The sequence below is a fragment of the Gigantopelta aegis genome, unplaced genomic scaffold, assembly GCF_016097555.1.
Source record: "Gigantopelta aegis isolate Gae_Host unplaced genomic scaffold, Gae_host_genome ctg4470_pilon_pilon, whole genome shotgun sequence".
NCBI classification, from domain to species: Eukaryota; Metazoa; Mollusca; class Gastropoda; order Neomphalida; family Peltospiridae; genus Gigantopelta; species Gigantopelta aegis.
Window position 1 is genome coordinate 3278 of NW_024533881.1, and position 13573 is coordinate 16850.

Sequence of the window (13573 nt, forward strand, 5' to 3'; positions counted from 1 at the left end):
TAGCTGGTACAATAATTATGTTGACCTACTTGTTGTTGAGTGGTAAGAAATGCTACTAGCAGGACGAGGAGTAGCTGGATATTGAGGTGACCAAGAGAAGATGTAAAAATTGTAAATTTAGAACCCCTCCCTTTAACAGTGAAAAATACAAATTAACACCACATAACGTTATTATTTTTAAAAAATGGTAATGATAATTCTTTATGGTCGGTCACAATACCAGATCATAAGTAGGTGTACAGATTCTTAGACACAGGTCACTTGCGACCCATCTAGAAAATACAAATTGTGTCTATAAATTAATAATAGCTATAATACCTTGATATAAAACCCAGATATCTCTAGTTAACAGAGAACCGTAAAAATCATCACAGCACAAAATATTGTAATAACACTTCCTCCTAATAATAAAAATATAAATAAATATATATCTATTTATTGTTATACATATATGTTTTTCTGCATAGCATACCAAAATATTAAAATGTTCAGCGGATATATTTGCCCACTAAATCACACACATGGGACACAGAAATACTCTCATAATAATGTCACTTTCAATCTGAGGTTTGTCCTTACACACTTATTCCCGGCAATTTGACCGGGAGACTGAAACTCACAATAACCTACTATAAAATTATATAAACAAAATATATCGATGTAGGAACTCACAAGACTTGGCACAACTGAATATAGTAAAAGCATTTAAAAATTCTACAAGAAACTGACCATCCTAGAGTGATAGTTTATAACATAGATTAGAGTATTAGTTACTTTGTGTTTCTGATAATGGTTCAAGTAATATATTTTTGTCCTATCTGATATTGGATATTCATTAATATTCATTCAACAAACGTATCCCTTCAGTTTAAAAAACTTGAATAATATACATAGCAACCAACACCAGATATGGATATTGTGATTTTTTATCTGTGGACCATAAAATTATTTATATATCACATTATAGCTTTCTAATTTTATAGACCTGATGATGTAAGATGATTACGAAATACTTCACAATTCTTAAAACCTGACAGCAATGTTCAGACTAAAGAAATGATGCAAATTAAAGGAGAGTAAGAGAAAATAACTTACAACACTAAAATATTAGTTTCTAACTGCATTAAAGACTGTCGAGGTATTATTCTAATTGCCATAGAACTAGAGGAAAGAAACTGCAAAAAAACTTTCATTTTTCTCATTATACTACTTTATTAATTCAGGGAGAAAATCAAGTACACATTCTGGCAAGTTCATAATGATAGTTTTCATAATCCTAAAGTGTTCTTACACTAATCATTAATGAGATTATAATGAAGAAATACTGTACTAGTTTTTAAACTAACAATGTAGCAAAGAAACGACACCATGTTTTGAGTAATTTAGTAAAAGAATGGTTTATTATCTGTATTCTGATAATGACAATTGATAATATAATATTATACATTATGTTTGTAAGGGAATGGAATAATTGTTCTTTTCCTACTTTCTTTTCTTCTTTTCTTCCAAAAGGGCACAAAGAAGGCATTCTCTACTCTTAGTCTTCATAGCATCGCACATACCCTTCACAATAATCCTGTATACCTCCAAGCTGTATCATCTAATTGATGGGTGTGGTCTTTTAAGCGACACACAAGCTTCCAAGTGCTTTCCAAGCAAGAAGAATGAGTGAAGGGTCAAAATGAATTGTATCTTGTGCTACTTTAAGTAAAGGGTTAGAACTATAAAAGGATCATTAATATAAATATTGTCATTACACACATACCTTTTATCATTTAGATCTAGTTCATTTCCATTAATAGTTTGGGTAGGTTTGATATGTCTGCAAGCTCTGTTGCTACCTAGAGTGCGAATCACAGGACAATACTCATTGTCATGTGATAGTCATGTGACCTTTAGTAAAGTGAATGCAGTTTTGAAAGTTAGACTTAATTGATTGGCTAAACTTTCAAAAGCATATCCATAATTAGTTTTTTTCTATTTCCTATTGAAGTAATCAAATAATAATACTAATAAAATACATACATACTAACTTTGCATAAGTTGAGTACAAATGACAATACTTGAAAACCAGCAACAGAGAATAAGACAGAGTGAAGATAATTAACCTTTGCAAGTTGATGTTTGTGGAAAGCTCTTATACTTTCGAAAATTTTTATTAAACAAGTTAAATTCTCCTGAAGTGACTATGGAGAGAGAGAGCGAGAGAGGAGAGAGAGAGAGAGAGAGAGAGAGTAAGAGAGAGAGAGAGGAGGGAGGGAGGGAGAGAGAAAGGGAGAGAGGAAAGTCAGCTAAAAACTAAACTCTTATGTATACACACTTTACAAATTTTTTTTTAAACACACATCAACTTTGTTTGTTCTTTTTGACCAAACAGTTCAATGATACTTTTGAGTCCATCTTTCAAAAACATACCCAGTCACCTACTATAACAGTAGATGTACTGACTGTCAACGCTATGTAAAACCTTGGAATGTAGATTTAATACCAGGTGGTACAAGTCAATTACTGTGTGACTTGTGGACCATGTTACTAAGAACTCTTGTAGTTTGGAACACTGAAGAGAAACACAATTAATTTGTAAATTAATGAAATAGCAAAAACACTTTTTACATGCGTGTCTGACCAATATATATATATCATTATATATATATAATATATATATAATATATATAGTATTTATCTATCTATCAGTTTGACTGAGTGAGTCACGTAAGTGATTAGAGTATGTTGTTTGTTGATTGTCTACATGTGTAAAAGCATGTTCATACATGTCATAGTACCTGTGTCATCACTAATCTGTAAGAGAATAGTATAAATATTAAATAATCTTACTAAAATAGTCCCCGCTCGAGTTCCATTACTTCGCTCATAAAGCCCCGCCACTTGCCAGTCCCTTGTTTATTAATCAAAAAGTGGGTTTGACTCCAATATGGCATCTGGCCCATCTGAACCGACACCCGTTGCTAAATCCTCTAGGAACGATGTAAGCCATCAACAAATCTCCACATGTACTTACTCTGTTTATATTCCGACATCTTGAGAAGATCTCTTCATCTCTGCCTTTAAAAGAAAGCAAAACGAAATATACCAAACTGAGGTGGGACAAAGAAAGCAAGAGCACATTATTAACCTCAAGGTAACATTTTTTAAAATTCAGTTAAGAACTCTTATTTTAGAGTGACCTTGAAGAGAACAACAACATATAGCAGATGAATTAGCAGCATTAGAAAAGGAAAACCGTCAAACCACACCTACAAGTACCACGACAATGGAAAGAAAAAATGCACTACGAGAAAGTTAGTACATAATTCAATTACTAATTATTATCAACTTTAATATCATTAATACAGCTGGTATTTATTAACTATTATGGCAGATATATTTATCATCGGTGTTCCCTTATTACAATGGATACTGTCCCAGCATTGCCACATTTCAGTGTATGTTGCCCTATACAGAAAACTTTCTAGTAAACATGATACTAAAGAGAACGAGATATATACTCATGTTATAATTAGGTTGAGGATGAAACAGTTTCTACATAACATTCCTTATATGGAGAAAGAGTATTAAGTAAGAACGACAGTTTTATTGAAGATCTTTATCAAGACTTATGATGGAAAAATTCACGACAGTGGTATAGAAACAGGTACTGATGATGGTCATGAGTTATGTAATGTTCACATAACATATCATCATCATAGATGACAAGATAAGATAGATGACATACTCTTACAATTAGTAGACAATATGAAGAAGAAATATTTAGTATTACCAAAGGTTATTATCACCACCAATGTCCTTTATTGTTTTGTTATATAAGGTTATTATAATTGTAGTAATAATGCATCGCTCATCGTCATCAACAACAACAGCAGTTCCTCTAGTGTACTTCAAGAGAAGTCCATCTTCATCGTCGGTTTGGGAAAAAGTGATATCCAGAGGAAGGATGTTTGTAGCTCTATCAACAGTCATTAATACCTGTGAAAACTCCTCAAAGACTACTACAGATGTATGTAAAAGATAATATGTATTATCCTTTTCCATCATGAATACAAAACATGTCTGACAAAAGTGACTATAACCATGTCATAGATTGTTTTGAGCCATATGTGATGATATCATATTGTGGTTTGTCTATGTGGTGTGTGTGGTGTTGTGTTGTGTGGGTGTATTTTTAACTGTTGTTGTATTCAAAACTGAAGAATGAAATTATTCCACATATTAATTCATCTGTCTATTGCAGGTTACCATGAACTCAGTGATCACAGTGTTAGCTCACAATGTATTCCTAATATCATTCGTGAGTGAACAGTTTTGTGTATAATTATAACAGATCGTTTATGATCTAGACCTGATATTGTGCCCTCTGACTCGCAAGCAAGCTTTACATTCATATGAGACTCTTTTCTGTCGGCGGGTTTTAAAATGATTGCTACAAACATGTAATCAAATCCTCTTTAAATTAATATTACTAACTAACACTTTAGGATGGGAGCCAACCCCTCTACCTTAAATCACTTGGTAAGTACACAAATCATGTGCAACTTCCATTTTATAATGATTTATAGAAAAGGAAAAATGATGCCGCAACCCAACAAGACTCCTTGTGGAGAACAATGCTTTCTTCACAAATTGACTCAGAAGTTTTTAGCTTCTCTCTTGCTGTCAAACCTCAAGCAATAACAAAACTAAAACAAAATGAAGAAGTCAAAGCCAGTAATATCTGTAAATCAACCTCTTAATCCACCTCCATTAATATTTGTTGAGAGTCTTTCAGAGGAATCCTCTAGTGATGAAGAAGAAGTTGGCTCTATTTCAAGTAGTGGTAGTCTTGTCCACTTCAGATGAGGATAAATGAAAAACAATCCCATCTGTTGAATATAAAGACCAAAGTGGAACAAGGAATTTGGGATTAGCAGCAAAACCTAGGGCTGTATCCAGTTTGAAAGGAAGGAAAAACACCGCAGTCATGCTGTCAAACATCTTGATGGTACAGAGTCTGGTTCAGGTAGTAATGAGAACTAACAAATAGAGGCCTTACCTAAGTTGGAATGGTCAGAGGTAACACTGTTCCGTATGTTACATCCCATATTTGGGACATAATTATTGTTCCATTGCTAGATCATTCGTACCAAGACTTGTCAAAAGGTCATGTGACAGCACTTGTCTCACATGACAATTGGTGATGTACACATATTCCCACTTTAGGGTATAATAATATTCTTGTAGTTTACCCCAGCTGACCCTTCATTATACCAACGTCCTTCTCGTACAATAGGACACAGAGAAAATAGGAAAAACATGAGGTACATTGTGTCACATGAATATCATGTGATTAACATCATTGATCATAGAGCATGGTCACTTCATCACCGAAAAATCAAGAGTGACATGTTAACTGAGAGCTGCTATAAATACTAATGTCATGTTTTATATTTTTCCACATTGCTTAAAGATTTGTACATTTAAATTGTTCTTGTCCATCATTGAGATCTACTAATGACATAATTTATCTTTTATTAGAGGTCAAGCTACTTATCAATTCAATTATCAACCTTGTCTTCATCCTGGTAAACCTTGTGACCAATCCTGTAAATTGTGTTTCTCTTCTCGTAATTTTTGTGAGAACTATTGTAACTGCAGTCAAGATTGTCAGTATTATCTATCTTAGACTATAGTTTATGAGTCTATATTACAGGTCCTAACTGATTTCCAAGGTTGTCCTTGTCGTCTTCATGTATACAAAACATTGTCCTTGTTTCTTAGCTGTTAAGAATGTGATCCTGATATATGTACTACTGTGGTGCTGGTAGTTTTTGTCTCTATTAATTATTATACCAGCATTAATTATAGGAGAGAACTTGGAATCACAGCACACTTCATGTAAAAATGTAGCCATTCAACGAGGTCAGAGAAAGCATCTGTTAATGGCTCCTTCTGATGTTGCTGTTGGGGTATCTTTTCAAGGAAGGTGTAGATAAGAATGATTTTATTAGTGAATATTGTGGAGAGGTTTGTTGCCTCAAATAGACTGTTTTACAATTGTCTAATTTATTTAAATACAGATTATATCCCAGAAGAGGCTGACAGGAGAGGGGAAGTCTATGATAAATACATGTGTAGTTTTTTATTTAAAACCTTAATAATGGTAAGCATGCTAGTATGTACTGTAATCTTGACAATGACTTTTATAGATTTTGTGGTTTTGATGCCACTCGTAAGGGAAACAAGATTCGTTTTGGCTAACCATTCTGTTAATCCCAATGGTTTTGCTAAAGTTATGATTGGTAGGGGGAGACCATCGTATTGGAATCTTTGCCAGAGGAAGCATTGAACCTGGAGATGAATGGTTTTTTGATTATTCTGAGTCACTAATGATCCGAATATATACAGTCATAGAACTACTACTCCTATAGATATGGTTCCAACAGAACAACTCAATATGTTGGAATAGAGAGAGAGGTATCTCAAGACTGACCATTTGTTTAGTTACTTTATATTGTTAATGAAACAATTATCTTTGGTTATCTCTTTCTTGTTAGTTCCCTATTTGTATCATAAGGATATTTTTGCCTTCTTCCACTATTGAATCTCACTTCCATGTGTAATACTCAATATAACCAATTGCCTGTGATAATAATCAATATATTGTACTTACAAGTTATATAATATGTTACTTACTCTATCTACAAGTTTCATTGATTCTTGAAGATGTGATGTTTCATCTGAAACTTGTTTTGAATGATTTGGTCATTTTAAACAAATGTAGTCCAAGAAACGGATTCTATGTGAGTAAAATATCTAACAGAAATAAAACATTAACAATTAAATCAACAAATAACTGACTCACATCATAAGGATCTTTTAAAGCTCTAGCTTCTTCAAGTGCTTCTTTCCACTGCACCAAGTTCTATAAATCAACAAATGATAAACCAGTTTTACAGGTTTGTGTATACCTATATGAGCATCCATTAGACATTCCTATTCTCATTTTTCATAATTAGAACATTCTTGTCTCCAGAAGTGTCTCTCGTTATCTTTCAAATAGTTTAGTAGTAATATTACTAGTAATGTCCATTGTAAACATTGTAGTTAAAGAATAAAATAATACAATTAAATTATTATATATTGTAGTGGAATAGATATCATTATTCTTTTTAAAGTTTTTCTACTTCATCTAATTGTTGGAATCCTTCTTCAATAATTGTTTTAGTGTCTTTGTCTGTTAGCCCTAACTCAAAATGAGAATAATTGATGTTTATAAAGACACACACGTACAAAACTAGATCATACATCACATCATCATATCAAATTAACTATCTATGTTTACCACGACACACACACCACACAATATGTCATACATCATATCATCACGTCAATTATACTATTCTGGAGTGTATTGATCAATTTACCTTGTAACAGTTTCTTGAGAGCAAGGAGTCTAAGCTCTCTGTATCTTCATCTGAACATATCGAGGACAACACCAAGTAAACAAATATATTTCTGTAAATGTTTTTTCGTCTTTCGTTAGTATCTAACAGATCTGTGTACTCACAATAACTAAAAAATGTGAGATATGTTAGCCACAAATTAGAGGCTCACTTGGTCACCAGATGGAACATCTTGTACTGTTCTGATTTTCATTTTGATATCCATCAAATGTTTGCAATACAATTAGGATCACAAGAATGTATTTAGCAAGGCTGGACTATAAAGAGAGTCGTAGTATGGGGCAATAATAACATATAAACTAACACTATATAAATGCCACTTCCAATGCTGTTCATTCCCAGTCTAATATACTAAAACAATTACTCATTATCTAATAAAAATCAATTATTTGTTCCAGTATAACAAGCACTAACTTTACATGCTGTCTTGAAGGCTAACTCAATATCAAACTCATACCATCTGTCATGAGTAATTTAGCCCCAAACACTTGCTCTGCTAGTAACTGTTTTCAATTCCTCATTATAACGTGAGTGCATAATAATATATTAGAGACAATTAGTAGACATTCTGACTAATTTACGTGTAGTAAGAACATCATTTCCCATTTTTCAGCACCATTTGGTAAAGACTAGTAGAAGCAAATCAATTTGTCACAAGTTACAACACTTACTATTTTGAGTTGTCAATTCTTTTCTTCACAGTAATCTCATAATTAATCTGATGGTAGTATTTGGTACTTAGGACTTATACGAGCGATATCTTTACATTCCATTTTATGAATGGCCAATCAGATCTCTAGTCCTAATTATAAAATAAAAAGTTGGTTCTCATACTAACCTGACATGCTCTGTTACAGTAGCGCACAAACTTGCAATGACTACATTTTTTGAAGATTTCCTAAATAATTGATTAACATATATACACCAATGTTTCCCACATTTTTAGACTTTAGGGTTAGAAGCTATTGTTCCAATGTTGCAAACTATTTTGTTTGTAACCACTATTAGCTTCCTAGCTAGCTATACGGAACACGTTGCTTTCAAATACAGAGTACATTACCTACTATAAGTCTCAATTTCAGTTCACCTTATTAGCCACTCTACTAAATACTCATTTATTAACCAATATTATGAAGAAGATTTGAAATCTTAATTTTGACTGGGCTGAATGTACAGCATGTGTCCTACTTATGTATTCCCTCCCACTTAATTCATTTCTATAACCACCAACAAGTCCATTATACAGAACTATATAAGTGTTAGTGATTACTATTCTATAGTATTTATGTTCTTACATTTCTTTCAACAGACACCAGTCCACAACGTCTACCACCGTTCGTGTTGGCTAATAACGTGAGCTACAGGAACTGATACCACTAGATTTGTGCCTGCCCACTATTTCTTTCTTGAATATACACCTCTCCCCATATTCTGGAGTGTTCTTAACCCTCTAGAAAATCTGGAAGAAGACATCTGTTTCTTCTAATGGGTGATTGGCACATGGATTCATGCTGAGTATGTTGGCCAAGAACTTGAAGGTGTGGCAACTAATTTATGTCAGCAAGTAGTTCTTTTTTTTCGTTCTCTCGCTGTTACTTTTGTTTTGTACAAAAGGATACTCTCTAACTTAACTAATAGTGACACTGTGACGATGTGTATAGTAGTTTTTCTGACTACAATCCACTCAGTCCCAAAGTTTCTCTGTTGTTTGCTGTTAGTATTATATTCAAACATATCCTCATTTGTTTATATATCTTTTTCTTAAGTCCTGACGTTTTACTACGAAGTGATGACCCTCGATCAATAGATGAGCGTAATTCAACAGATAATGATACCATAGGCTATTGTTGAAAATGTTGAGATGGCTTATGTTTTTGTGTGTGTATATTTGTACTTATAAATTTCCCTCTAGTTTGGAATCAATATTTTGATGATGTTGAGACAACATCAGTATATTTACAACACTGATGGAGGTAGAATTTTATGGCAACAAACCTTTATAAAGAAAAATGTCCCTTGTGTTAGTAAGTCAAACTTTATGTGTTTCATGACAACATAAATAACTATCAATATACAAAACCTTCTTTCATTCAGTATTGAATTATTGATCAGACAGATCACAAGTTTAATGTCAAATTTGAAATTTGCCAATTCTCCTTTTTCATTTTTATAGATGCAAAAATTTAATTGATTATTTTAATTATCAAACAAATTCCTTCGATTTTAATTTGACATAAAAAATGTAATATCAAAAAATATAACAAATTCATTATCTATTATATTATCTGTTATATATCTCAGTATTACTCATATAGATACAAAGGACTCTATTTCCCGACATTATGCTCTTCTCAGTATTTCTGGGTCTGTTTAGGAGTGGACAGATTTTGTTTAGGTTACTGCTGTTTAGGAGTAGCTAAATTGTTAACATTGGGGGGATAGGAGTCTGGTGGATTGTTGATGTAATTTTATTATTGACTGGGATTTTGACTCCTGAAGGAGGTTACAACTGGGACCAATATTATTGATAAAATGGGTCTGGGGATTTTTTATAAGTTAGATATTGAAAATAATATCAGAATAATTATAAATCTCTTTTTATTTAATAGATCTTTTATTTGCTTGTTCGGAGTGCACGTGATACCCAGAATGATTGAATAATTGATGCGATATCAGGGTGCATGTTTGGTATTTGTGTCTGAGTGACTGATGAATGGGTGGGGCTGTGAGCACCTTCCATATTGTCATCTTGCTGATTCATTTCATCCTCTGTATATTCTGGTTCTTGAAGGACTGGTCCTAATAGAATTAAAAATTATGTACATTTATTTTCGTGTCCATTTTTAAAATTACCTCTCCTTCCATGTTAAGATATTCTTCATTATCAGATGCTATACAATTTTTGGCGAATGTGTAGGAGACGATGAATCAAGGCTATCATTACCAGTAGCAATAGCACTTGAAGTAATTCTCTATCAATTTCATCAGGTTCTAACAGAAAGATAGTATACCATACACAATAGTAACTAGTAACATACCATCTTCAATATCACTAGCACCCACCAATTGCCAGGATTCTGTTTGATGTGATGTTAGAGATCCTCTCGTGACTCGTCAGTCTCTTCTGCATGAGACTCATTTTGATAAGAAGGCATAACATAATGGTGATAAAATGATGGAACTCCCATCATCATCGTAAGTCACCTCCTCAAAATAGATGCCCACAATCTCAGAAGCGACTTTGTTGTCATTATAACTTCGTCCGTGTAATAGCCCAGTGATACAACTTCAAAGTCTTTGTCTTCATAAGTCCAATCTTTCATATTTGTAAGGATGCTCATTTGTTCTTCATCAGGATAAGCGGACTCCTCCAAATCACTTTCTTGTACCACATCGTGATTTTGCAAAGTTTGTGTATCCTGTGATAACCAAGTATCATTAAGTATAATTTCTTGACTATCAGATATCATTAGATCACTCTTGTATGTTGTACAGGTGATGGTCTTCATTATCCTAGCAAATGCATGATGAGCTTCAGCCTCCATTTCTACAGACTCTTCACTAGCAGCAGGATCATGATTTAATTGTTGATACTCTCCAGCAACAAAAGACTGTGATTCATGTTCTATTTGTTTGTCATCTTCATTAATAATAACTTCATCTTCTTTGGTAGTATCAGTATCAGACTGAGACTTAGGAGGTTAAGGTTTGTGTCATCTTCAGTAAATATAGGCTCTGAATCCATTTGTTTGGTAGAATTTGCTGAGACCCATGATCCATTTCTGTAGAAATCGACTGAACATGATTCATAGTCTAATTGATTATATTCATCAGAAAGTAACAGGTTGAAGAAATTTCTTTCTTGTTGTCTGTTCAATCTGAGATTGATTTTTTTTGCCAGTTTTGAAGACCTGCTTTGTGGATGAATGAGTGGTTCCTTTCCTTTAGACTTTCCATCATTGCTCTTGTAACTCAACTCCAATAGTTCGTAGTCAAAGGATTAGGAAGTCCTACATTAGAATCTTGTCTTTCCTTAGATACCTTCCGTCGTTTGACTTCAGACTTTGAACTACTAATCTGCTCAAATTCTTCATCATTAATCTCTCGTTTTCTGGTGCTTGGTACACTAGATGTAGTATCTTCGTATATTTATAGAAAGGAAAATCAGTCCTGGCCATCCATCCTCTTCTTCATCCATAGTTTCATCATTGTCTAGTTCATCAATGACATAATCAGCTCCTACCTGTAATTCATCACCTATCACCACAAGCTCTCTGACTTCATTAGTGGATACAAGTTGAAGATCAGAAGGTGCTACGTCTGCTATACTAGTAGAGACGAGTATTTCTACTACTTAAATGTCCATTGATAGATTTACGGTTCAGCAAATTCACTTGTACTAACAGATGTATCTTCATGAAAACACAGGTTTGCTCACATTATCTATCAATGTTGCACACTAAACTTCTCCTCTGTTATAAGGTTAGGAGATATAACATTCTCTGTATTCGAAGGAGAGTTATTTTTGTAACATCGATAAAGTTGCATGCTTGTCGTGTCTGAAATACCGAAGGAGGGCGTTGGAGAGGTAGTGAGTAGCTCTAATGAACTATTCTCTGGCAATGAATCAAAAGGCAGAGGAGGTATCTAAGGAGGAGAAAAGAGTAGTAGGTTGTGGTTAGTGGAGAAATCTTTGGTTCCGTAGTTCTGAGCTAGAGACATCAACAAGAGATAGTGTAACCAGTTTGTAAACTAATGTTTGGGGAGTTCCCATCATTATTACATTCGAAGTTTCATCAACCGCCATAAAAGGCTTTATCGCAAAAATAGTCATAAGCCTGCATTACTCTGACTCCACCTTCCATTTGAAAATAGGTACAATGCGCATGCTCGTAAATCACTCATTCCCATGTGACGTGAGGTAGAGTGGTAGGTAAAAGTTTGTTGCAGAGTAAATGATGACTTTGATAGGGACAACTGAGAAAAATTTATATACTCTGATTTTATCTATCAATATCTGATATACTAATATAGCAGAAGTGTACTATATCATAGTAATTGTCGTCTTTTCTGTTTCTAGGTCTGCCATGTTGACAAGTTTGCTGGCTTAGAAGTGGCAGGCATGTCCTGTATGTTTTGCATATGTTATGAGGCAAGCCTATTTCTCCTTTATTTTAAGTGGTGTATGCTGTATCACATGATTATGTATCTCTTGGAAAGATCTGGCAAAATTTGACGACAATGAATTTTATGTGCCCATCAGCAGCACAATTTTTTAACCTTCACTTTACTATATAACTATATTACTATAATCCACATTAATTATCTCTTTTTATAGGGTTTTAAAACTCTTATGTTTTTGTAATTTAATGTGGTTAATCTACTACGTGGATAACTGATGCCATACTTTATAATAAGCCTGTTTCCAAGTCTATAATAATAATTAAAATATGGCATCTAGACTAATACCAGTAGATTAACCACAGTACTTGTAATTTGTATAGAGAACATATGATGACTGCATAGTTCAAATGACACTACTATAATGTAGTGCATGAGAAAATTATTTTCGCCCCTATCTGATGTTCTCATTATGTATAATTATTGGCAGTTAATTTGACAATCAAAATGTAATATTGATGCATTTTACTACACACTGGTCATTACCTGTCGTGGTACGTTCCTGTTTCACACATTGTGCCTAATGAGGGTAATGATGAAGATAAAGCTGGGAATCTCTCTTAACATGTTATGTTGTGCTGAGAATTGGCATCCTTGCACTGAACCCTCACTCAAAGACTAGCTGTAGAATGAATCCTGTTCCCTCTACATCACATTATGTATATAAACATGCATTTGCCAAAGCGGTTTGTGTTCCTGAACATGAGGGGTCTTAGAAAAGGGGGATATTTTTGTACCTTTACTACTGAAATGTTTTCTCTTCAGTTAGATTAGATGGGAACAGATGGTAATAAACTGAAATGCTATTATGATACACAAATACCTTAATAATATACAATATTACAAAATTGGTGATATAAAAATAGATAAAACATATACACTTCATTAACAACACTACTAATAGTATTTATATCGGATAGTACTTTTCTGTAAGA

General features: G+C 33.5%; 1 non-coding gene across 1 annotated transcript; it reads left to right on the forward strand.

Annotated features, from left to right (window-relative positions):
• The first annotated feature begins 12959 nt into the window (after positions 1–12959).
• LOC121392772 lies at positions 12960–13048 on the forward strand. The gene has a single exon (XR_005960541.1). It is a non-coding gene; the product is annotated as a small nucleolar RNA snR60/Z15/Z230/Z193/J17 (small nucleolar RNA).
• Positions 13049–13573: the final 525 nt, after the last annotated feature.